Source organism: Eulemur rufifrons, chromosome 30 (genome assembly GCF_041146395.1).
Source record: "Eulemur rufifrons isolate Redbay chromosome 30, OSU_ERuf_1, whole genome shotgun sequence".
In the NCBI taxonomy this organism is placed as follows: domain Eukaryota; kingdom Metazoa; phylum Chordata; class Mammalia; order Primates; family Lemuridae; genus Eulemur; species Eulemur rufifrons.
The window spans coordinates 125067051-125089641 of NC_091012.1; the positions used below are offsets into that span (position 1 = coordinate 125067051).

Sequence of the window (22591 nt, forward strand, 5' to 3'; positions counted from 1 at the left end):
CACTGCGCCTGGCCGTGACAGTTAATTTTTTAAGCTCTTGTTTGAACATGATAACTCTGAACTGAGGCATTATCATCTCCTGTGTTACACAGATAAGGTGACCTTCTCAGCAGTATTTGGCCATGTTTGCATAGCCCATTCCAAGAAAAGTGTCTTTTGTGATATTGTCATTCCACAACATTTAGAGGGAAATGAAAGCCAGACCCTTTTATAAATGAGGACTTCTTACAGAACAGGTCTTCATCAATACTTTGTGAAATTTTGTTTGATAAGAGTAAAGAGAAAGTTACTTTCTTCCCTTCCTTACATTGAAACTGGCTTGGGGAATCTGTCAGGAAATCTGACAGGAAATCTCTGGAAAGTACATATAGCTGTGTGGTTACTCTTCAATAACAAACATCCTGTGATCACTTCCAAACTCTTAAAAGCCACATCTAGCATAATAATTAAAAACCTATACTCCTGAATACTGGGAAATTTCTGCCCATTCCAAATGGGTGTCTTGAGTTTTAAAATCTAGCAGGTGATGTAATATGTATGTGTATATGGGATAGACAGAGTTGACCTCTTTTTGCCTTTCCCATCTTCATCTACCTTCTCTTCCTGACCAACACCCTTGATATATGGTCCCCAGGGAGACAGGTGAGTGTGGGAAAGAATATACCCTTGAATGGTTTGCAAAGTTATGAGACTCTGTGATATGGAGGAAATCTTCAGCTAACACTTTCATGGGTGCATTTTGAGCTTCCTAAAGGGACTTCAGATTGTCAGATCCTGCCATATCCATTGCCTTTTATCCAGCTGGCCACTAGACTCCCCCTTAGTCCATAATCTGTTGTGATCCATGCTGCTGTTGGGGTTGTCCACCTCTCTGGGCACTTCTCCTTGGTGCTTTCTTTTTAAGAGAATCTGAGTAAACTTACTTTTGTGGGATTCTCACTTTGACCATGGAAAACATAAAACTTTCTTCTTTAGGTGGAGGAAGTGCAATTCCCTTTCAAGTTAGCCCTTTCATTATATCCCAGCCAGCATTTTCAGCTCTAGGTTCTTGACTTCATTTAAACAAGTCAAACATTAGTTCCTATGTCCTGCTAACTGCAGAAGACACAAGTCAAGCTCATGCCGACCTTGGAAAACACAGTCATTGTTTCTGCGGGACAGCTCTATCCCCAGCTTCTCTTCCCATGGGAGTCAGATACTGGTGCCGGTCTCCCTTTAATTAAAGGGTCTGTATATCTAGCTTCTGATTAGACACTAGACTCCCTGAAAACCCCAGGGTTATTGGCCCTCACTTCTGTTGGAGTTTTTTGTCTCTTCAGGTTCTCCTTTGGGAGCTTGTCTTTTAACACCGTGTTAATTCACTAACTCTTGCAGGGTCCATATGTTGACTACTGAAAACATAGCCCTTTCTTCTGTAAGTAGTAGAAGTGTCATAAGCCAGCCCTCTATTACATTTTTGATCAGGGCAGATCCTGACCCAGGTTCTTAACTTCATTTTCATTAGTCAGATATTAGTCCCAGTATCCTTCTAACTCCAGGACATATAAGCTAAGCTTTCTGAAGCTCTTTGTTATTTGCTTGAGGCAAGGGAGAAGTAGTCATTGTCTCTCCTTCATGACAGTAGAGAAAATGCCCACCACACTCTTTCTTAGAGTTCACATGTCCACCTTGGAAAACCTAGTACTTTTTTCTGCAGCTGCTGTGTTATAGCCTAAGATGTGAGAAATGACCACCTAAAGACCGAATTGAGCCAAATTAGGAGTCTTTATTAGCTGGCCAGCAACCACCCCCTGTCCTGGGAAAGTCCAGAGACAGAGAATGGCCCCGAGCTTAAAGTGAGCAGGGGTTATATACCTTCACCACCAACAATACTAACAATACACATATGGCTAAAAAAACATGTTGATTACAATAATTCATAAGCAAGCAAACTTACAGAAGCAGATAGCATCCATTAAATCAAGGAACATTTCCTTATGGAACATCCAAGGAACATTTTCCCAAGGAACTGCCAAATGTAGTACAATGTAACTATACACCTAATGATTTTAAACAATCACTTACAAATTAATCACTGTATAAATTTTTTTAACTTTACACAACAGTGAGTTCGTACACAAGATGGCTGCACTAGCCTGCATACAAGATGGCCTCACTGTGGCTCACAGAGCTATACTGATTACTGTGCCTCATCACATGCTGGAAGTGTAATTCTCTTCCAAGCCAGATCCCCTTTGTGCCTTCTGGCAGGGGCAACAACAGCCTCGTCTTTTCTAACTACATGAATTGAACAGCAGGCCTGTGTCACTCAAACTCCAGGGAATATGAATGAAGCTTTCTAAAATGTTGAACTTGCGTCATCTATTCTAACCCTCATCCTCATGAGATAGTTTTCTTATTCCCTGTGGGGTCTATTGAGATATGGGGATTTGTGCCCTACTCTTATTTGAGAATAGAGCTGTAGGATAGAAAGCCACTTAGCTGCACTGAAGACATGGCTCCTCCACAAGGGGGTATCCTGCAAATGTCATTGACGTTATTTGTCCTCTTTGTTATCCTATTGTTATTTTTGGTGTGTATTACAAGGTTATTGGGGAAGTGTACACTTTTACCATTCTTCTTTTGACTGTCTTTGTAAGTATTAAAGTGTCTCAATGTAAAAGTAGATTTTTTTTTGTATTTTTACCAGAACAAAAATGGCTTTTTGTATTTTTACTGTCCTTGGATTTGCATAACTCTGTGCATGAGATAGCAAATTTGGCCTTGAATGTGTGTGGCCCTTTTATAACACAAGAGCCCACACTGGTCAAATTAGTGCCTAAGATATATTCCCCAGCATCTAGTAGTACATGCTCTCACCTAAGTGGTGAGTGTGTGTTGGGGGGAGGGGTTAGGGTACCCCCACTAAGCAATTCCATGTTCCATGTTAGGATGGACAAGGCATTGGGATGGGTAGCACTCAGATTGTGCAAGATGGGTCATTGGGTAAGATGAGCCACCTTGGGCCGGGCGCGGTGGCTCACGCCTGTAATCCTAGCACTCTGGGAGGCCGAGGCGGGTGGATCGCTTGAGGTCAGGAGTTCAAGACCAGCCTGAGCAAGAGCGAGACCCCGTCTCTACCAAAAATAGAAAGAAATTATATGGCCAACTAAAAATCTATATAGAAAAAATTAGCCGGGCATGGTGGCGCATGCCTGTAATCCCAGCTACTCGGGAGGCTGAGGCAGTAGGATCGCTTAAGCCCAAGAGTTTGAGGTTGCTGTGAGCTAGGCTGACGCCACAGCACTCATTCTAGCCAGGGCAACAAAGCGACACTCTGTCTCAAAAAAAAAAAAAAAAAAAAAAAGATGAGCCACTTCGATCTGGTTGAAGAACAGGGGCACATTAGGAGAGATCAAGGCTCCTCTGGACCTGGTAGAGCAGTGGGGGTCAGGTTATGAGAGGTATGGCTCTGGGATCTGGTAGCCCACCCTTGTCTACAAGGTGGGTGAAGGGGGAACATGAGGATCCTCCCACTGTCTAGTCTTTCAGAGTGTGTGAACCAGGTTACAGGTAAGACAGATTCTTTGGGATCTGATAATGTATTCCACCTATTGAAGAAAGTTTTGGGGGTTAAGAAGCAATAGGTGGGATTAGAATCATCTTTCTGATTGGTTCCTAATTGTTAAAAGTACATTTTTATGGCCTGAGAAATGGTTGAAAGTATGTACAAACCCTTGCTTACTGGTGTCAGTAGCTCTCCTTGTGTGTGTCCCCCTTTATTTCCTAAGCTTCTGCCCCCAGGAGAGTAGATGGTCTCCTGGAAGTTTGTGTTGTCATGTCTGTGTAAAAATATCTATGGTCTGTGTTTCTGAAAAAAGTATCTGAATGTAACTGTAGAACTTGTAGTTAAAAGATAAAGAATTAAAAGTGATTTTGTCATTTGAAGTCCCAGGAGCCAATTTATTGTATACAGTGTATAATAATGTGTATTTAGTGTTGAAATGTGGTACATGTTTGAATTGTGAATGTTCACATGGTCTCAGAAAAATTCCTCTGATGTTCAATGCTTTCACTGTATGATGATGTCTTGTTAATTGGCAAGTTGAAAGGGTCATTCATTCTCTATGGCCTTTGATGCCCACTATCAAGGGAGACATACGATCCCTCGCAAGCTTCAGGGCATATTTGCCAGTTATAATATTTGAAATAATATGAGTACAACTGATGTTTTTCACAAACTAATATATTCTATGTTCCCAAGAGAATACTTGTAGCTCCTACAGCACTGCTATCAAACTTGGCCCGTTTATCTTACAGTAAAAAAGGAAAAAGTATGTGGGGCTTTGCCTGACATGCTATTGGCAGATTGACTCCATGAGATTTAAAACTCTATCTCCTCCTGGGGGCTGCTAAGGTCAACATACCCATTTGGAAAAATATAAGCATGAACCCACAGGTTTGCTAGTGAAGTATGGAACAGGACCCAGGGGGCAATAACAGACCTTATTAATAAAGTGTTTGGTAAAAAGGGGCATTTAGTTACATGGAAATTTATTGAAGTCCAGCCCTACAGTTAGTGGGAAATAAGTGATGGTAGGGAATGTGTTTGGGCAAACTCCCAATGAGACGATAGAGGCTTCCTCCTTGACTAGTAGATGAGGGGCCCCTGCCAGTTGTGCTGGATGGCAATGAATGGAGATCATCGCATGCTCGCTGACTAACCCCACTTTCAACCCACTCTGGCCAGGACCACTTTGCTGACAGGAAGAGGACTAAAAAGACCTAGACTCCCTTGCTGAGATCTTTGCTGTTTGGACTGACGTGTATCTAACACATTCAACACCACTGTTCTACTCAGAACTTCGTCCTTTCAAGAACAAAAGAGGTCTAAGGCATGGATGAGGCCTTTCCTTTTCTACCTGGAAGTGGAGGCTTTATATTATGCTCAGGTATGTTGGGGACTTGATGACTCTCAAAGTTGTCAACCTTTTTAGTTCTAATGTACACTGGGGCAAAAGTCACTGTGGTTCCTATAGATCCATGGACATGGTCAAAATTTACTTTGGATGTGTAAATACCTCTCAGATTGGACTGTGGACTGATGTGAGTTTATGGGCAGGATCCTCTGGGCCAATACACAGGCAAGTTGTTGAAACTGATACTGCTGAGTATACAGTAGGAAGAGTTGTATTAATTACGTACAATCCTTTTCTTTGTTGTAAGGGATATTCTCAATTGGGAAATGCCATAACAGAATAGTGGTAGAGGAGCATTAATACAACTGGGAACCCACCAGACTTCCCAGCCTAGAAGTGTTGCTAAAGCAGTATAAGATACTAAGTTGGGAGGGCATGTGAAAGGAAGGCCCTTGACTGATCAAAAAACCATATGATAATTGAAGTCTCACTGTGTCATACTATGAGCTCAATGTGGCAGTAGTCCTCTTTGTTCCTCTACTTCCAGATATCACAATGGTCATGGATCCATTGTGCCAAATGAATGGTCTGGTACACAGCAATGGACATGCTAATACTTTCTTCAGATTCCATTGTATCCTGTGTTGAGAGCATAATTGGCTTCATGGGTCTGTGATTACAATACATATTCACTTTGCTGCCCCATTGTGACCTGTACTTTCCTGTAATTTCTCACTGGTGGATGGGCCAAGACCTAGGAAAGATTGAATTCTCGGCAGAGGTGTCCAGGTACCATTATATGATGACCTTATTCTGATTGGAAGGACTAAGGACAGCATATTGTCTGCGTTAGATATGTGGTCCTGTATCTGACTAACCAGCACTAGAAGATTAACCCTGACAAGAATCACTAGCCAGAACCCAGATATAGTCTTGGTGAAACATGTGAGTTGATGTCCTGTGTATAATCCTTGAGTCTGTTCAAGGAAAAATGATGGCCTTAAGAAAACCAGAAAACCAAGAGCATATGATAAGCTTGATCATATTGGATGGACTTCATACCTCACATGGGGATCCTGCTCAGCCTATTATATAAGATTACTCAAAAGTCATTTGAGTTGACCAACACCCTGCTTTCAGTACAACTTCAATCCAACAAGCTGGTATAGACCCTCGTTCCACTCATGCTGGTCACTCGTGCAAACACCATTAATGCCTGGTTTACTCATTCCTTTGATATACAACTTCACTTACAAATGGATGTTCCTTGGATAATACCTACTTTGCTGGTTTCCACTGGCCATGGAGACAGTAGATATCTTTACAAAGGATGGTACTAACATCCTCATACCCATGGCAAGTGGAATAATGTGCCAGGATTCTTATTTGAACTGTGTTTTATATTTGCATTAAATGACCACATCAGGTCAGATTTTGGTGCCACTTTCAGAAGAAAAGATACCCAGAAGTGGGAGGCTTGAAGGGACTCCTGCTGAGCATTTATGCCCCATATTAATCTCCAACATCAGGAGCTATTGAAAGGTGGTCTGGATGCTTCGAGGAGAGACTGAATAAGTGAACAACTTATACTAAGGTCCCAGTGTAGCATAGGCTAAGAAAGCAAATTTTGGCTCTAAAGGTGGCATTTCCCCAGCTGGTACCTCGTGTTTTAATAGAATGTTTAATTATGAGGTAGAGGAGGGGTGAAGGATGCCCAGAGTCAAGATGGGGTGGAAATACCTATAGTACTGACAGTTCCTTCTAAAATCTCTTTCCTTCTTTTTCTACCTGAATGTTTTATATCCCAGATGTGGGTGATGGGCTAATGTCTGCTTAACCACTTTTTGGTCAGAGTTTTCTCAAGATAGCTGAGAACCACACTTTTGGGTATTTGGAATGTTTTGTCTTTTGTACCCTCTGGCCAAACTCTTACATTCTAAGATATATGTTTTCAACATCCTGTTTGAGGACGGCTTTCAGGGATGTGTCTGATCCACAGCACCTTTATTCTCTACACTTTTATAGGTAATTGGATGAATTAATTTTCCCATTTTACTTATTTAAAAAGTGAGAAAATCACATTATCTCTTCATTCTCATTGGTGGGGTGCCTGCAGACCCCACTATATGTATATATGGCTGCTTTATATTCTCTCTGGGGCAAAGCCTTCTCTTTGTTCTCAGAGAGAATTGTTAATGTTGTATTGTTTCTGCTAAAACTTATCCTTCCACTTTAAAGCTGGAAAATTTACATTAATGGGAATTCTCTGGAGGCCTCTTTTCTATTGTCAATGGCTCCTTAAAAAGACTTAACAGTATTGGACAGTTGACTACTCCAACTTCAGATATTGATTTGGTCTCTGTACCCAGTGTGTGTAGCCCTTCATTTTAGTAAAAACAAACTCCCTGCATATGTACTCTTTCTGCCAATTGGATTATAACATACCAGAGTTCTAGACACCAAGGTAGGAAGCATGAGCTCAAATTTCCCTGAGGTGCTGGTGTAACCTCCGGAGGCATTATGGTCCATGTTGATCTCTTGTATGGACTAGGAGGTCAGGGTATAAACTGCTTTTGACAGATTTACTCCTTGGATTTTTAATTTTCTTGCTTTCTGGAGCCTGACGATGTCACAGTGCCTTTTGGGAAAAAGAGGTCAGACCTTGATGGTTGAAACAGAACAAGTTGATTGTGAATGGATGGGAGAAGGTTCTAGATCTGTTCTGTGTTCATTTGGACACATCTAATTTAGGAAACCATACATATGAAAGGTGAGTATGTGGGAATGCATTCCATTAGGATTTCCTTGCCCAGCTACCCCTAGGTGTGTTTGTTTGAATTATTGGGTAATTGTCTTCAGTTAGAGAATCTCTGCATTCTATGTAGCTATCACTCAGCATGATGAATTGGAATCCAGAAGAGTTGGGAAAAAGAGGGAAAATAGAAAAGGGGAAAGAAAGGAGAAAAGAGGTGTGAACTGGGAGAATTCTAGGAATACCAAGTGGGTTATATTGTGCATGTAGTCCAGTATCCTTTCATCCCATCCTTTTCTGAGTTGTCAGGGTGCATGTAGATCCTGCCATATACATGACTAATTTCAGGTATGTTTTCTTTAGTAGCCTCCTTGTTGTACTTGGAGGATCATGTCCAGTATGCACTTCTCCTCCCCCTTCACCCAGCAGTAGGTGATGTGCAATGCCTGCAGATTTTGTTTGAGACCATTACTTTTCAAGCTGGTCTGGCACCTCACTTTAGAATATGGGAGTGTTTGATATTTATTGTCTTTGCCTTTGGATCCTGTAATTGTTTATTAGGATTTCCACAACTAAGTACCACAACCTTGGTAGTTAATCAACTGAAATCAAAACCATAATGAGATATCACCTAACCCCAGTGAGAATGAAATTTATTGTCTTACAGTTTGGGAGGATAGAAGTGAGAAATCAGGGTATTTGCAGGGATCGTTTCTTCCAAGGTATGTGAGGAAAAGGTATTTTCTAGGACTCTCTACTTTGTTTGTATGTGGCCATCTTTGTCTTCACATGGTATTCTCCCTATACATGTGTCTGTGTCCAAATTTCCTCTTCCTATGAGTATACCAGTAATATTGGATTAGGACTATGAGAATGACCTCATTTGAATTTAATTATTTTATAAAGACCCTATCTACGAAGACAACATCTGCCAAATTACTTTTTTGATAGTGTGTGTTTTGACATCCCATTCAACGCAGGATTTCAGGAATGTACCTTTCCTCTGACTGGCCACTAGATGTAGCCTGGCCTTTAGAATTTCGTGATCCTCCTCTTTGGGCTCCCTCTTTTCATTCCAAGGACTTCTCTTAAATGGCTTGATTTTAATACAATCTTAGGCCACTGACCATGGTAGCATGCACATATTGACCTTGTAAACACAATAATCTGCATGTGGTAGGAGTGCAGTTCACTCCAAAACCAGATCTTTTATTGTACCTTTTGAAGGGAGCAGCTTCAGCCCCAGGTTTTTGAGTTCATTGTGTGAGCCAGATACTAATCCTTGTATTCACAAACTGTAAGATATCTTTCTTTTTAGTGTTGTAGCTTGGATATTTTTTTTTATTTCAGAATATTACAGGAGTACAAATGTTTAGGTTACATATATTGCCTCTGCCCCACCTGAATCAGAGCTACAAGTGTGTCCATCCCCAAATGGTGCACACTGTACTCATTAGGTGTGAATATATCCATCCCCTCCTCCTCCCTCCCACCAGCCCAACACCTGATGAATGTTACTACTGTGTGTGCATGTGTCAATCAATTAATACCAATTTGATGGTGAGTACATGTGGAGCTTGTTTTCCCATTCTTGTGATATTAAAACAAGCTTTTTATTTTATTTTGAGACAGAGTCTCGCTCTGTTGCCCAGGCTAGAGTGCCATGGTGTCAAGCTCACAGCAACCTCAAACTCCTGGGCTTAAACATTCCTTTTGCCTCAACCTCCCGAGTAGCTGGGACTACAGGCATGTGCCACCATGCCCGGCTAATTTTTTTCTATATATATTTTTAGCTGTCCAGATAATTTCTTTCTATTTTTAGTAGAGATGGGGTCTCACTCTTGCTCAGGCTGGTCTCAAACTCCTGACCTCGAGCGATCCTCCTGCCTCGGCCTCTGAGAGTGCTAGGATTACAGGCGTGAGCCACCTTATCCAGCCAACCAAAACAAGCTTTTTAGAGGTGTTTGTCATTTGCTTGCATCAAGGTAGAATTAAACTTTGTCCCTCCCATTTCAGGGTAAAGAAAAAGTTTGCCAAATTCCCTTTCACAGATCCATGCATCCACATGGAGAACATAAAACTTACCTCTGCAGGATGTGGATAAAAACTTAACCTCTGCAGGAAAGTGGAAGTGCAGTTCACTCACTAGCCAGCCCCCAATACACAGAAGACCAATACAGGTACACAATGTTGTAACTGATACTGCTGAGTATATTGCAGGAAGAGTTTTGTTACATGTGTGTAATTCTTCTATTGGTTGTAAGGGATGTACCCAATAGGGAAATTTAACCATTTGGACAGTGTTAGTAGGATGAGTGGACTACTTGTATCCTACCAGGCTACCCCAGGCCAGCATTGCATGTCAGAAAGGAAGTGTGAGAACTAATAGAGGCAGAAATGCTTAACGAAGGTACAGCACACTATAATAGTACTAGTTGGCCAGTGAAAATAGTTAAGGTCACTTGACACCTGAATGTGGATTATAACTAGTTCAATGTGACAGCTGTCTTCTTACTCACTGATTTTCCAGCTATCATAACAATATTAGGAGTCCAGTATACTCTCTGAAAGGCCTTGTGTGCAGTGGTAGACATGCTAGTACTTTCTTCAAATCACGTTGAATCTATGTGATTAGAATCTGTTTGTCTAGACAAATGTGATATGGCAAAGAGACTCACACTTACCAGTGGATAGGGTGAGACCTAGCAAAGACTAAAACTGCACCAGAGGTATTCTGGCACCATTACATAGATGACATTGCTCTGATTGTAAAGGTCAAGGACAGCACTCTGTCTGCCTTAGAGAGAGGGTCCATTTATTAGTGGAATATGGGGCATTAATGCTGTCTCAGAGCTCCAGAAAATGTGTCCAGTCTCTCTTTATGCATGGCTGTCTTAGGTGCAGGCATTGGGAAATTTACTTGGGCTTCTTGTTGTATGTATGTATGCCTGGATGTGCTTCATTGACTTATCAACCAAGTTCAAGTCCAGTGGGGTGTATGATCCAGTGCAGCTGTATAACTCTGAAACAGTGTTTACATTGTGCATGGAAAGGGGATTACACTGAATTAGTATTGCTCTGGGCTGGGGTGTTTGCCCTGGAGAACAAACCCACGAATGCCCTGAGGGGCTGTATTGCTTTGGACATACTGTTCAATGCAACTTTTTCACAGGAGGTTTATCTCATTCAAAGGACCTTCACTTACTACGGCCTTAATTGTAGACACCACGGATATGTTTGTTTATTCATTCACACATTTCAAGCAGTCCTCTGTCCTAAGGCACAGCCCTGTGGTCCCTTCAAGAGGGAATGGCTGGTAATGCCTGTGTACCACTGTTTTCTCAGGGTAGCTTTTGTTCATGGTCCTTCTGAGACACAGCACCTGCCTATACCTCATTATCAGAGACTGTTACTGGCTCATGTTTGGTGCTGGTAGATATTGATAGAGTATCCAGCCAATGGTAGAGGTTTTTCTGTCCTGGAATCCCTTTCAATGAAGAGTCAAACAAAAATCCCATAAATTAGTTCTTGCCTATTAGCATCCGTGGTTAAGTGGAAGTACTAGATCAAGGAAAGAACACACTGGGCATTATTGGGGTCTCAGGCTATAGAAAATGTGTCCTGTCTCTCTTCAGATTTATCTGTCATAGATGCAGAGATGGGGACATTTACTAAGGCTTCTTGTTGATTTCAGTAGGCCACGTTTCTTGGTTATGCCTGCATCTCTTTCATTGACTTATCAACCAAGTTAAAGGACAATGGGTATGTGGCCTAGTGCAGCTGTGTAATTCCACAGAAAGTGTTTACAGTGTGCCTGGAAGTGGAATTCTGCTCACTGAGTGGTGTTCTGGGCCATGGTGCTTGCCCTGGAGTACAAGCCCTCAAATAGACTTGAAGGGCTGTGTTGCTTTCAACCTCCTGTTCAATGCACACTTTTATGGATGTGTCTGATTCAAAGCATTTTCACTCACTGCAGCCTTAATTGTAGGCATGGTGGTGTTTTTTCTTTCATTTACACATTCCAAACAGTCATCTGTCCCAAGGCACAGGTCTGTGTTCCCGTCAAGAAGTAGTGCCTGTGTACTACTGTTTCCTCATGGTATTTTTTATTAATGGTGCTTCCCTGACACTCCTCTTGCTTATATCGATTTGACAGACTAGTAATAGAACTGTTATGTTACTAGGCCACATACCCATTGTCCTTTAACTTGGTTGATAAGTCAATGAAAGAGATGCAGGCATAACCACGAAACGTGGTCTACTGAAATCAGCAAGAAGCCTTGGTAGATATTAATACAGTAACAGTCCAAGGGCCAGGGTTTTTATTTCCTGGAATCCCTTTTTTATGTAGGGTCAAATAGAAATTCCAGAAATAAGTTCTTGCACATGAACATCTTTAAGTGGGACATTTACTCATGGTCTTTGTTGGTTTCAGTACACCAACACCTGTTTTTTGTGGACGGGGAAATCTGTTCAATGAGTGTTGTTGTGGGCTGTTGTGTTTGTCTTGGAGAACAAGCCCTCAAAAACCCTCGAGGGGCATGTTGTCTTCAACATCCTGTTCAATACAATGTTTGGGGGACGTGTCTGACTCAAAGGACATTCACTCACTGCAGCCTTAATTGTAGACACTAGGGATGTGTTTTTTTTAATTCATTTAGACATTTCAAATATTCTTGTCTCCTAACGCATGGCCCTATGGTTCCTTTAAGAAGAGTACCTGTATACTGTTTCCTCATAGTAACTGTGAAAGAGTGTTTTAATCTACCCAGAAGTACCTGGTGTGGCAGTTTCATGTGACATGAAATCGCCTCTTCCACCTGGTGGCAGCAATTGTTTTCATGTGATCTAATTGAGTTTTAAATCTTATTTACCACTTACTCTTTTTGACTTGGAAGAGGCATTTGATCTCTCTGACTCTGTTTTTCACATTTATATGGGAAATATTTCAGTACCTTCCCTATGTATTGATGTTGAAATATGATGATAAATATAAATCCATAGATCTCCATTTTGATCCAGAGGCTTTATCCACTGGTTAGAGTGTATTTGGACTTTACTATTCATGTTTTTCTAACTTTTTCATTCCTTACAAACACTGGGATACAGGTTACTCTAGTGCCTTAAATCCTCCATGGATATTATAAAAAATTACTTTGAGAAAATAATTATCAAATTGAATTATAGAGTGTTATGTGTTCATGGATGGGCTCTTGTGGCCCAATACATGTAAAATATTATAACTCTCACTATTGATTGTATTGTGGGAAGGGTTATTTTAAATGTATGTAATTCTTTTTTTTTATATATATATTTTAGTTGTCCATATAATTTCTTTCTATTTTTAGTAGAGACGGGGTCTCACTCTTGCTCAGGCTGGTCTCGAACTCCTGACCTCGAGCGATCCACCCGCCTCGGCCTCCCAGAGTGCTAGGATTACAGGCGTGAGCCACCACGCCTGGCCTCTTTTCTTGATTGTAAGGGTTGTTCTCTATAGGGAAATGCCACTATTAGAACAGTGGTAGTGGATGAGCGGGTAACTGGGAGCCCCCTAGTCTTCTCCAACCCAGCCATCGGGTACCAGCAAAGCAGTATAGGATACTGGGAAGTGGGGGCTTTTGGTGAAAGGAGATTTCTACACTGATCAAGAAACTAATGAGATTGAGGTACTTCAGGATACTGTGCCACCTGACAATAGTCCTGTGTGACTGGTGATAAAATCTATGGGTACTTGATGCCTCGCTGTGTGCTAATGTAAGCTCCATATGGCAGTAGTCCTCCACTTCCAGTTATTATAATGGTCATGGAGACCCCTCCACAGAGTGCATCCTGGTATGCAGTGAAGGATCAAAGCTTTCTTGAGATCCCACTGCAATCATCTGATCAGAGCCTGTTCACTCTTACGGGGCTCAGTATGCAAAAAATACTGTCTCCATTCTGCAGCAAGGTGATAAAGGCTTTCCATGATTTCTCACTGGTTGATTGACTGAGACCTGCAAAAGACTGAATTCTCTTCAGAAGAGTCCTGGTACTGTCACATGATAGCATCATTATGATTGGAAGGACTAAGGGTAGTCTATTGTCTATTTATAAAATGAGAAGAACCAGCAGCCAGCTACCTATGAATAGCTCTGGTGAACCTTGTTTTTTTTGTTTTTGTTTTTTTTTGAGACAGAGTCTCGCTCTGTTGCCCGGGCTAGAGTGAGTACTGTGGCGTCAGCCTAGCTCACAGCAACCTCAAACTGCTGTGCTTACACAATCCTACTGCCTCAGCTTCCCGAGTTGCTGGGGCTACAGGCATGTGCCACCATGCCCAGCTAATTTTTTCCATATATATTTTTAGTTGGCCAGATAATTTCTTTCTAATTTTAGTAGAGATGGGGTCTCACTCTTGCTCAGGCTGGTCTTGAACTCCTGACCTCAAGCGAAACACCTGCCTCGGCCTCCCAGAGTGCTAGGATTACAGGTGTGAGCCACCGCGCCTGGCCTGGTGAACCTTGTTAGCTGATGTCCAGCCAACAATACCTGAGCCACTTCCAGAGAAACTGTTGGCCAAAATGTCTTCAGAATACCAAACTTGGCACAGCTTGATCAGTATTGGAGGAAACGCACAACTTCCATAGAGATACTGCTCAGCTCATTTGTAAGATTACTTGAAGGCAGCCATTGGGACCAACAGTATGCTTCAGAAACTCTCCAAGAAGCTGTACACCCCACTTTTTAATTCAGGGAAATCTCTTTTGCATTCTATTTTGAGGGAAAGTAGCAGTGACTGACACTTTATATGGACTTGAACCTGTGGAAAAGGGGCCACTAGGCAGTGACACTTTTGGTAATTATTGGTGGCACCTGACTGACATCTTCACCCAGTATACTCCATTTGAGAGACTATTTGTGCCTGTTAGTGTGTTCTAGTAGATATAAAGAGAATAACACAGCATGAGCAGGTGTTGCTATGCCCTGATGCTCCTATCATGGGATGGATCCTAAATCAGGAAACCAACAAAGTGGTTATTGCCGAAGAAACATCCATTTTTAATTGAATGTGGTATAACCAGAGAAGTTAATCAGGTATTAATAGGTACAGAAAAGAGTGTCCAGTTACCCTCTGGATGCAGTTGATTGGGTATCAAGTACAGCACCAGCACCCTGTTTTCTGTTGACTTCTGTCACTCAAGTTTATGAGTGTGTCTGGGTGTTATATATGGACACATCCTCTAAGTTAAAGGTTGACTGGTTATAGTGGGTTTTGGTAGATGTACAACCCCAAAGAAAACTGCTTACCCCTGTGCACAGAATGGGATTTGTGTTCAGTAGGTGAAGTATAGGCTGTGCTGCTTGTTCTTTAAAATGGCCCCCCAAATTCACTTTGCTACATTATGACTGAATCCTGGCAGGTCCCCATTGGCTGACAGTGTAGCTGGGTACCTGTTGAGGGTTAGGGTCAAGAAACAAGAACCCCAGGAGTGGGACAGGACTTTGCCAAAGAGCAACCTGTGGACATGTCAGTTCACTGAGCAAAAGCTGCTGGACGTTGAGGGGGACATTCCACCAATCAGGGATGTCTGCAAACAGACCCTGCCTTGAAGCCTTAGGGCCACAGCCTGGATGTCTGACCCAGCTTGTAATCCGAAGGTGGAGAGAATGATCAAAGGATGTCAGCCCAGCAGATAAGAGCAGTTTGCCATTCTAAGCCTGAGGCAATGTTCCTATCTCTCTCCTTAGTTCATGTCTCCGTAACTGAGGAACTAGATAAAGTAGAAAGAAGTACATGGTCTCTTTGTTCCTGTTTGGATTATACACTTTACTGCTGACTCACAATTTTATCTTTAACTTGTGTATGCTTAGCTAGTTTATTGTTACTTTGGGAGATCTTGAAACTTAAACTCATGATATATACATGTAAATCAGTGACTGATAACAATTGTTTGCTGAAAGAATAAATACTGATGTGGGACTCCACTCATGGCCTCCTGGCTCATGGGAATGCTGGAGGACCCCTGATTTACCCATCACTTTAATCTATACTTTGTCTTTGTCTCCTTTATTTCCAATCTCTTGCGACGTTCCTGCCTGGGACCTGATTTGTTTGGAGAGTCGTGAACTCCCGGCAGGTACCTGGTAGCAGGACAAGTAGACGGTCAAGTTCTAGCTTCACTGGTAGTAAACATTATCCACTGATTGCAGGAGACTCACATTTCCTGTTCATGCCTTCATTATGCACATGAGCACATGGATCCTTTTGAGAATGAAATCCAATGGAATCAGCAATATGATCATACACGTGCTTTCCAGGTTAGGACCATGACCGCATGGATAGACTGTGCAATAAGCCATGGAAATCCATCTAAATTTCAGAACTTGACCACAAAACAAGATATTATGATTCCAGCACATGACGCCAAGGAAGCTTGGCAGATGTGCCCAGAGTGTCAGCTGCACAGTTGAATCATGATGGAATATCTGAGTCCCATGCAGAGTTGTCCTGGACTTGGCCTCATACCCTGCTTTCAAGGTTACCAATTGGCATGAACTGCAGTAGATACGTTTTCTTAATATGTCACTGCCAACCTTGTCTGCATAGGAGTTGGAGGAATTTTATGTAGAGAAGTCTAGCTGCACTGTGTTTTTTATATTTGTAGTAACTTCACTTAACATACACGATCAGACATCAGAGACCACCTTTCTAATAAAAAGTACCTAGCAGTGGTCTACTTCATGAGACATTCAATGGACCATTCATTCACCGTGTTATCTGCAGGTAGCAGGGCTTAGATTCTTAAAGAAAAAACTTAGAAGTACACGCTGATGCTCAACTCCCAGTGGAGGACATACTTAAGAAAGTTAGCTTGGGGTCTAAATGTGGCATTCTTCCAGTAGGTACCACTCATTTAAATCAATGATGTTGGATCTGGACCAGCAGATCCAGATTCAGAATGGGGAAGAAAATGCCTACCACATTGGCAACTCCTTCTCAAAATTCTTTTCTCCTCCCACCTTATGTCTTTTATATCTCTTTGGTGTTTGAAGGGCTAATGTCTGCAGAATTCATTTGGGTCCATTAATTTGCAAGATGGCCTGGCACCTCACTTTAGAATATGGGCATATTTGGCATTTTTCATTGGCCCTTAGAGTCTGTATTAATTTGCTAATGGCACTTTAACAAAGGACTAGAAACTGGATGGCTTAATATAAAGAAATTTATTTTCTCACAGTTTCAGAGGCTAGAAGTTGGAAATCAAGGTGTTGGCAGAGTTGGTTCCTTCTATGTTCTGTGAGGGAAGGATCTATTCCTGGCTTGTAGAAGGCTATCTTCAAGTTCACATGGCATTCTCTCTGCATATGTGCCTGTGTTCACATTTCCTCTTTTTATAAGTCCACCAGTAATATTGGAATAGGCCACCCTAATGACTTTGTTTCAACATATGAATTTTGTGGGACACAATTCAACCCATAAGAGAACCTATGTCAAATCTCTTTCCTGAGAGTGCATGTATTCAACATTCCATTCATTGTAAGCTTTCAATAATGTGCCTTTGGCCACTAGACTCACCCTAGCCCCTATGATTTTGTGACTCGCTCTTTTGTTTTGCTTATTCTTTTCTTTCCAAGGGCTTCTCTTAAGTTTTAAACTTCATACAATCTCAGCCCACTTAGCATGGTAGCACTGACATGTAGATTTTGGAAAACAAATTCCTTTCTTCGTAATGTGGTTTAAGTTTAGTTTACTCTAATGCCTGCCCTCTTATTTTACTTTTTGACTTGGGCAGCTTTAGCCACCGTTCCTTACTCCATTGTGTGAGCCAGATGATAAGCTTTGTGTTCCACAATCTCTTGGGATTTAAGACTAGCTCTTTGAATCCCTTTGTCATTTGCTTGAAGCCAGGGAAAGTAATCTCTATTCCTCCCTCTTTAAGGTGGAGAAAATGTTTTCTACACTCTTTCTCAGGGTCCATGTGTTACACATGGAGAACACAAAATATACTTATTCTGTAAGTAGAAATGCACTTCACTCCCCAGCCAGCCCCCAATACACAGCCATACATATTGTTTGGCCTGATCCTGCTGAGTCAATTATTGGAGGAGTTGTTTTAACTATATGTAAATCTTCTCTTTATTGTAAAAGATGTTCACAATTGGGAAATGCCATGATTAGAATAGTAGTAGTGGGAGGACATTGGTACTTTAAGACGGGAGTCTGACAACCTCCTCATTTGCTGGCAAATTAATAAACTTCTCTTTCCTTATCCTCAAACCACTTGTCCTCATTCTTCTGATATGGCCTTGAGGACAAATGCTGAACTTTCAGTAACAGAATTTGGTGTCCCTGGGAGGGCCCATCTATGCCCCAGTTGAATGGCACCTCGCAACTGCTGGAAGAGACAGGGAGCAGCCTTGGGTCAAAGCCATGAGTCTTCGTGGGTAGGAGCAACTTCTTTTTGAGGTGAGAGAGCAATGGATGGTCCTAGCAGCTGATGGGTCCTGTTTTAGCTCTGGGGAACTCCTGTCTCTGTCTCCTTGAAGTAGACGTGGCTCCCTGCAACCTGAACTGAGCTGAGGGGAAGGGAATGGATTTGGAAATGTCTGGATAGCCTTGGCCATTTCTTTGTTGAGTTCCCTGGGGTGCATCCCAAAACCCTGATTCTACAAATTTGGGGATTTTTCAGGCTTTCCTGTTGGTTTTGTTTGCTTTGAGCTGCCTTTTGGGGGGGAGTGGAAGTTGGGGGTGGAGGTTGAGTGGAACTAGGGAATCTGGTTTGAATTTGGAGCTCATTTACAGTTCTCAGGGAATGGGAGGACTAGGCTACCATTTGGGGAGGGGTTCCCAGGGAAAGGGGGGATTAGGCCACCCATTTGGGGAGGAGGTTGAACCTTCCAGCCCTGCAGGGCATTTGTTGAAGGTCCAGGGAATGAGGGGATTAGGCCACCCATTCTATTTGGGGTGGCGTTTGTCCCCTTTGGATTCCCATTTGTTTGATAGGCCATGGCATTTTTGTGTTGAGGATCCCTGTATTGTCTGTTTGTTATTTGTGAGTTTTGTTGCAACAAAAGGGAGCTCCATCTCAAAGCCCCTTGGGAAAAAACTTTGGCTGAATGGTTAACTTATAGTAAAGAGAATGGTGTTGTAAACCAATGTATGTGATGGAGTGTGAGGAGAATTGGCTGTTAAATGAAAATTCCCATTTGATTGATAGGCCATGGCATTTTAGATTGCTTGTGTTGGAAATTCCCTATACTGTTTATGTTTGATTGTTTGTGAATTTTTGTATGGAGTGTGAGAAAAAGTGGTGGTTGATGGTCCTTGGTTTATTCTGAGCTATTGGTTCTTTTCCCAGGAATTTGTTGTTTGGATCCTAATTTTGATTTGGAGGTGCATTCTAAAGGGTCTTCTCCATTACCTCTTCCTCCCCAAATTAATCTCAATTGGCCTTTCTGTGCTTTTGCAAAAGAGGAAATCAAACTGTCTCATTTGTAGATAAATAACCTGAGTTATACGTAAGAGGGTGGGAATGACTCAGTGGAGAAACACTGTGGAGTCCCACCCACAATCAGCAGGACCACTACACTAAACCCTAGACCACAGCCCAGGTGCTGCTTTTAAAGAATAATGGGAAGCCAATCCTTTAAAAATAAGGAAAGACAAGGTGAATGACCCACTTTGGGTACCCCAGTTGGTTTTTGTGGTGCCTCTACTTGCAAGTATTTGTATAAATTGGGAAGTTCAAAGGCATGCCAGGTTTTCTAGGATGGCCAATTCTTGTGCAAAAATTTTTACTAAAGGTAAAATTATATCACTGAAAATTTAGAGCTCAAATGGTTGACCTACCACTATAGAGTTAAAATGTTGAGTCTTAAGCTCTCTGCTTCAGGTAAACTCATTATTTATGGTATACAAAATGATTTGTGTTTGTAAGATTTTTGATAAATGAGGTCCTCCAGCCCCCACCAGAACCCTGCAGTCAGACGGGGTGAGATGCTGGGAGGGGCCACAGCCCAGGAGCAGACTCAATGGCAGGGAGGATTGGCGCACGTGGTCCACTACTGAGTGACGTGCAGCAAGGGGGAAGGAAGGCCTGCTGTCACTGTCATCTTGGCACCTTGGGAAGGACTGGGGAGGGTGCCTTCTGAGCTAATTCTTCAATCTCATGCCCATTAAATTATGACTTGGGGTCAGGAATGGTCTCTCCTTAGCCAGCAGGGAGCTCAATTTGGCCAGAGGGCACCCATAGCCAGGGTAAGGCAATTAGTACGAATCCTTCCCAGCTGGTTAATATGGCCTTTAAAGTAAACTAAAAACTGTGTGTTCTGCTAGCTATGCCAGCCAAAGATCCTTTGAGACAGTCAAAAGGAAAGGCCACCCTAGGTTGGGGTACAATCAGTGTGCTTTTTGGAAAAAAATAAGGACATTGGAAAGAACCCTGCCCCCAAATTGCAAAGGGCTCCAGGTAACAAGAAACCGTCAGGAAAGCAAATGGTTCCTTCAAGTCTAGGACTCATGATGGTGCAGAACAAGTCTACCACATTGACAACTCTCACTAAAAATTCTATATTCCTTTCAATGAAACTATTTTATATCTCTGAGCTGGGCCATGGGATAATGCCAACAGAACCATTTTTAGTCCATTGTTTGCAAGATGGCCTACATCTTACTTTAGAACAGGGTTCTACTGAGCATTTATTATTTTGCTCTTTGGGGTTTCTGCTATAGCTATTATATGAGGGATGTACAACTTTCAATATCATGTTCAGTGCAGAGTTTTAGGGACATGGCTGACTCACAGCATCATTACTGTCTACTTGTGACCCCTAGGAGATTCTACTTGATTGTCGTTCTTGCTCAGTCTGGTCTTGACCTCCTGACCTCAAGCAATCCTCTCACCTCGGCCTCCCAGAGTGCTAGGATTACAGGTGTGAGCCACCGTGTCTGGCCTATTTGGGCTCATTTTTTTATTCTGTATGAATCTTAGGATTGTTTTTTCTAATTCTGTGAAAAATAACACTGGTATTTTGGTGGGGATTGCGTTGAATTTGTAGATTTCTTCAGACAGTATGGCCATTTTAACAATATTAATTCTTCTGATTCAGGAGTGTGGGATGATTTTCCATTTGTTTGTGTCATCTACAATTTCTTTCATCAGTGTTTTGTAGTTTTTGTTATAGAGACCTTTCACCTCCTTGGTTAAATGTTTTCCTAGGTATTTTATTTTTTTGGTAGCTATTGTAAATGGGATTGCCTTCTTGATTTAATTTTCAGCTAGATTGTTTTTGGTGTATAGAAATGCTACTGATTTTTGTACATTGATTTTATATCTTGAACCTAGTGCATTCGTTATCAAATCTGAGAGTGTTTTTGGTGGAGTCTTCAGGTTTTTGCAGATATAAGATCATATCATCAGCAAGCAGAGATAACTTGAATTACTCTTTTCTAATTTGGAAGACTTTTATTTCTTTTCTTGCCTGATTTCTCTGGCTAGGAATTCCAGTACTATGTTGAATAGTAGTGGTTACAGTGAGTATGTTTGTCTAGTTCCAGTTCTCAGAGGAAATGCTTTCAATTTTTCCCCATTCAATATGATGTTAGCTGTGTGTTTGTCATATATGGCCTTTTTATTTTGAGGTATGTTCTTTCTATGCGTAGTTTATAAGTATACAGCATCATAATGTAAAAGGGCTTTTTTATGTTTATGTTGTAAATAAGTTGAGCCTTTTCCACGGCATTGCAAGTTTCTGTGCTTGCAGTGACAAAACTTGGCACCAGGTATGTGGCCAGTAAAGTTATGATGTCCTTTTGTTAGACAAGAGGCTATGCTGGCCAGCTTACTGGCTAAGATAGATTCCCTAGCATCTGTTTGAGTATGCTGTCACATAAGTGGTGGGTGAGTGGGACAATAGGGTCCTCTCAGTAAGGAATTGCTTGTTCCATGTTAGGATGGATAAGGCACCTGGGATCCATGGCATCTGGGATCACTGGCTGAGTCAGTAAATGAGATAAGGCTTTACCAATTTGGTCTCCCAGTCAGGGTTGGTTAGGGGAGATAATGGATCTCCCATAGTTGGTGAGCAGTGGGGCCTGATTATGAGAGGTGCAGGTACAACGTCCCAAAATCTGGTAGCACATCCCTTGTCTACTTGGTGGGCAAGGGGATGCATATGGGTCCTCCTGTGTCTAATCTCTTCCAAGGTGTGGGCCAATTAGGGGTAAGATATATTCTATGTGATCTGATAATGTATGCTACCTGTTGAAAAATGTTTGGAGAGTTAGGTAGCAAGAGATAGGATTGAAATCGCTTGTTCAAAGGCTATACTTTAAGGGATCATTTCTATGGTTCATTACTGGAGAAGGCTCTATGAACATATAGAGCACCAGAAACCACAATGAGGAGGTACAGTGTTTTCTCCTGAGCGTGAAACTGGCACTTGGTGTTGCTTTTCTGCACCTGCTATTTGCCATTGATGATTGTTCTTCTCTTCCTTCGGAAGAGTAAGAGGGAGAAGATACAGTCTGAGTGGTTTCTGTTTTTATTTAAGAAAAGTTACCTGTTCAGTTGGTGCATAGTTATTGACAAAAGTACGTTTGTTGAGGACCACAAAATGGACTTAATGTATGTGGAACCTGTTCCAGTTATTTCTGCTGTGCCTTCTTTCCTATTGTTCCTGAGCTTCCAGTTGAGGAGAGTAGGAAGCTCATATTTTAGTATTAATATCTATATAAAAATATACATGTTCTGTTTTCTAAAAAAAAGTGTCTGAATGCAACTGAGAGAACTTGTAGTGAAAATATAAAAAATTAGGCTGATCATGGTGTCTCACGCCTGTAACCCCAGCGTTTTGGAAGGCTGAGGTGGGAGGATTGCTTGAGGCTAAGAGTTCAAGACCAGCATGGGCAACATAGCGAGAACTTGTCTCTACCAAAAAAAAAAAAATTAGCTGGGTGTGGTGG

General features: G+C 41.8%; 1 non-coding gene across 1 annotated transcript; it reads left to right on the plus strand.

The window, feature by feature from the left end:
• Nucleotides 1-21946: 21946 nt before the first annotated feature.
• LOC138379194 (small nucleolar RNA U3) lies at nt 21947-22162 on the plus strand. Its single transcript, XR_011231988.1, has one exon. It is a non-coding gene; the product is annotated as a small nucleolar RNA U3 (small nucleolar RNA).
• Nucleotides 22163-22591: the final 429 nt, after the last annotated feature.